This window comes from Penaeus monodon, chromosome 4 (assembly GCF_015228065.2).
Source record: "Penaeus monodon isolate SGIC_2016 chromosome 4, NSTDA_Pmon_1, whole genome shotgun sequence".
In the NCBI taxonomy this organism is placed as follows: Eukaryota; Metazoa; Arthropoda; class Malacostraca; order Decapoda; family Penaeidae; genus Penaeus; species Penaeus monodon.
Genome location: NC_051389.1, coordinates 3697720 through 3702719, shown reverse-complemented (window position 1 = coordinate 3702719; position 5000 = coordinate 3697720).

The following is a 5000-nucleotide window of genomic DNA, read 5'->3' as shown; positions in this document are numbered from 1 at the left end:
TCATCACAATCAATTATAAAAATACTCTGAAAGATGAATCCTAATATTGTGCTCCCATATCTTTTAATCTTTGTACCTCCTTCTACAATGACTTGAAATGAGTAAAAACAAATTCAGTTACAACCCTGAAATTTACATAAAAGCAAAAAAGTACCCGCTTTAATTGCATTACCATGAAGCTATCTTCACGCACAATATATCAGTTTAATGAGATAAATACTTAGTTTGGAAGTAAACTTGCATTTAAATTCATATTCATAATGTTACAGTTAACTAATACATGGCTTTTTTTTTCTTCCTTTTTTTTTTTTTTCTTTGACTTTGTACAATTGCTCTTTTTGCTTCATCTTTAATCTAGTGAGAGAAAAAAATATTTGCATATGAGACACAAAGTTTCTGCACTCTGGAGTAAACCTTGCAAGACAGGTACATTTATTCCCTGATCAAGGATGATAAACCCTGATGACACGAGCCTGACCTCTAAGGGGTGCAGTAACCTCTCTTACATTTACATACAATCATGTGTTCTAAAAAGTATGACCAAAAGTGCAGAGAATGGTGTGAATATGTATGTTTGCACATGCAGAAGCATAAGCAGGTATGTTTTCAGCATACATAAAGACAAATTCCTCAAATAAAAATAATTTCAGAGAAAAAAGTGAGGGAGAGTGAGGATGGAAGATGAGGCAAGTTGGAAAGTAGGGAAGGAAGGAGGTAGGTAGGTAGGTAGGTAGGTAGGTAGGGAGGGAGGGAGGGAGGGAGGGAGGGAGGGAGGGAGGGAGGGAGGGAGGGAGGGAGGGAGGGAGGGAGGGAGGGAGGGAGGGAGGGAGGGTGGGAGGGAGGGAGGGTGGGAGGGAGGGTGTGTGTGTGTGCGTGTGTGTGTGTGTGTGTGTGTGTGTGTGTGTGTGTGTGTGTGTGTGTGTGTGTGTGTGTGTGTGTGTGTGTGTGTGTGTGTGTGTTTGAGAGAACTAATATTAGTGTTAGTATTAGTGTTAGAGTGAGAATGAGAGTAAGAGTGAGAGTACAAGTAAGACAAAAGTAAGAATAAGAATAAGAATGCAAGTGTGAATGTTAGTGTAAGTCTGAGTGTGTGTTTTAAGATTAAAATTACAAGTAAATGTAAGAATCAGAGTAGCAGTGAGAGTGAGCATGAGTGTGGGTATCAGTATAAGTGTGAGAATGTGAGTGAGTGAGAGTGTGACTGTGAGTATGAGTGTATATGTATAAACACATACACACCCACACACCACACATAGGTGCACACTAAATCACACACCACACACAGAGACACAAACACACACATGAATGTATTTTTCAGGTATGAAAGTTCTTTTAAATATGGATTGAATCATCCAACACATAAGTGAATGTAAATGCACTATTAAATTTATGCATAACTGTTGTTGCATATATGCATCAAATTGGTAGAAGTGATTCCTTTTCTGAAGTCAGGCAAATGGTAAAATCATTTTAATGATGTGGAAACCAAAAGAATGATGGGGCTACAGAACAGAAGCTTGTGAGTTATGATGATGAGGTAAGAGGTTTGTACAGTAGTTTGAGCATTCTAGGATCCTCCAGGTTATCATTATTATCAGCATCATTATCATTATTACATCATTATAATAATAAACATTATCATTATTATTATTATTATTATACAAACAGTACCAACGTAGTGCTGTCAGTGTACTTGCTTCCTTCCTAACATTATTGGAGTTTACAAAACATTCCTGAAAGCCAGTTGCTGAGGTCGCTGGGACGCCGTACAAGCTCCAAGGAGTCGTTGGTTTATCAGAGTATTGAGCTACTATATGAGATATTTCTAACTTGATACTCAACACTATGTATATCTAAGATGACATCCTAAACTCTGTCTTCTACCAACACCTCCTTTAGAGCCTCTGGACGACCTGAATCACATTTCGTAGAGGAAAATAAAAAACTTCCATCAGAACCGCCAGAAAAACATGTCATTAGCGTTTGTCTCCCTGCATTTTGAGGACAAGATATCTGCATCACAGCACGACCACCAGACAATCTGGTGGATGGGGGGTTAGGAGGGGCACAGGACCAAGGTGCTTACCACCTTCTTCTCAAGAGTGGCTTAATGTCTGAAGTTTTGCGGAGTTCATACTTGTAAACAAAACCTCTTTTTTTTCTGAATTTTCTCTGCAGACTTGCTGTCTAGACAGAGGACATGACCGCCATATAAGATGTACATATCACTTAGATGGCTTATTTTATGAACCTCCATATCAATGACTTTGTATTAAAATTGTGGTCAGTGGCTGTGTTTACAAGCTACTACTGATATAAAACTGAGGTAGAGCGTTGACTGATAAACCTGATGAACATACCTGCACATACAGCGTAACAGTGAACTGTGTAATGTGGGCACAGTGATCAAGTCTCCAGGTGTAGGGACAAAAACCTAGGACCCGTACAGTGCTTCATTAAGTAAAACCCTACACCTGCTCTTGCTAAGAAAGACACCCCTTTCCACGGTCAAGTACTCCTTAAGTATTCTATTACATTTAATTATATCTGAAAAACTACCTTTTTAAATATTGATTCATGTGTGAAGTGAGACTGCTAATGTGGAATTTCCTGTAACACAAGAACCTGATGAAGTTCTCTGTAATTAGTAAATTACTGGACTATGTCATTTTGAATGGTGAGCATATAGAGCCTAAGCTAGCCATGATATTGAGCATTACTATCCCAAATAGCCACTCCCACTCCCGCTGCTGCTACTAGTTGTGAAGTTCCCTAGACTCCCACTTGCCCCTGAAAATGTAACAACAGCAGCAGCATCAGGAGCATTAGTTGACACAGTTGGGTTTGCAGATTTGACCCCTGGGTGGTAGGAATTAATGTGTGTCCATAAGGAGTACTTGTTGCGGAAGACCTTGCGACAGTAAAGACAGAGTGCCTCTTCCTGGGCCGAGTGTCTGATCTTGAGGTGCTTCTTGAGGTTGGCACGGTTGCTGATCAACTTGTGGCACACTGGGCACGGACGAGCCTCGTACGGGTTATCCTCTGTGGAAAGACACGTAGGCTTTAGTGAAAGAAATGCTATAGTAATGCCAAACAAACATATGTTAAAATCTTAACAATACATGTCTGTAAAGACAGAAAAGTAATTAGATAAATATATAAATTTACCCATAAATATAAATACAGTTACAAAAACAGCTAAAATAGACACAAACATAGACTGTGTGTGTGTGTGTGTGTGTGTGTGTGTGTGTGTGTGTGTGTGTGTGTGTGTGTGTGTGTGTGTGTGTGTGTGTGTGGTGTGTCGCACGCACGCGTGTGTGTGTGTGTGTGTGTGTGTGTGTGTGTGTGTGTGTGTGTGTGTGTGTGTGTGTGTGTGTGTGTGTGTGTGTGTGTGTGTGTGCACACGTGCACGTGTGTGTGCGCATGCACCAAAATTCTTGTTCCATTTGGGGCTGAAAGCTATGACATTTCTTAATAAAAATTAAAACAATACAGCACATATTAACCCTCTGTATACAGGACATATACTCTCCACTGTATTTCTTGTGAATCTTTTTTTGCACACAGATCGCTCAACTAGTGCTTACCCACAAGGGGCCAATTAGTTGGCTCTACCTGACCTCACCTGATTTCCCCATTCTTTGAAACTTCAAGATTTTCCTTTTATGGTATTTACATCAACACTATTACCATTACTATTGGCATTACTCTAATGTCACCAATAGCAATTAAAAATAAAAAAAGAATTCTTCAAAACATCACGGAAATGGGTAAACATGTGAGATAGGTAGGATTAGTAATTGGTAACTAAGTACTTGTGGAGCCATCTATATATAAATACAATTAGTACAAACTAAAGTCACAATGGACATGACATGTATTTCATGCCATCCCAGAATGTATGCATCTGTGCTAGACTTGGCATGCAAGGTGACTGACAGAGACACTACCTTCAATGTCAATGCAAAGATTGGATTTTCCTTGTACCAAATTCTTTGTATAATTCCCATATTAACATGTTTTAGTGATATATACACTGGAAAGTTGTTTGGGCTGTGACCAGCCATGCAGAAAGAGGAGGAGTGGCTAGTGCACTCATAAACCAAAATTAAACAGTATATTTAGTATAGTATAAACAGCTAAATATATACATTTAGACAGACAATTAGATATATGAATAAATAGAGAAAGATAACAGTCTACCTAATGAATCTCCAGCTTCCTATTCTTAGACATCATATATATATATATATATATATATATATATATATATATATATATATATATATATATATATATATATAAAATATATATATAAGTATATATATATATAAGTATATATATAAGTATATATAGTATATATATATATATAGATATATATATAATATATATATATATATATATATATATATATATATATAATATATATATTATATTTTATAGTGTGTGTGTGTGTGTGTGTGTGTGTGTGTGTGTGTGTGTGTGTGTGTGTGTGTGTGTGTGTGTGTGTGTGTGTGTGTGTGTGTGTGTGTGTGAGTGTAAATAATAACGTGCATACAGAGATTCGAATGCCAGAAAATGTTGTTTCTAATACTCTCAACTGGTAATAACTTATATAATAAAGAGCAGCCTCAAGACACTTTTAAATGCTGCAAAACAGCCTTGGAAATGTACTTCTACCTGATTTCTGTTTTTGTTACTGTCATATTTCACTGATACTTACTGTGCCTAGATTAATAAACAAATATAAATGATCCCATTCAGATGGGATTAGAGATCATATGGTCTGCATAAGTAGAAGGGAAAAGAAAAGTCTCATAAAACAGGAGGACTTGAGGTCCTGCTCCCTAATCTGTTCTTGGCCTTCCTCAGCCATGGGCACAAAACCAGACATCACTCTCCTCTTCTTCTTCTAGCCTGTGACATATAAGTTAAAACCAAATATTATTTCATCGTCTGGCTAAATCACATGCACTTAAAAACATCAAAGACACAAG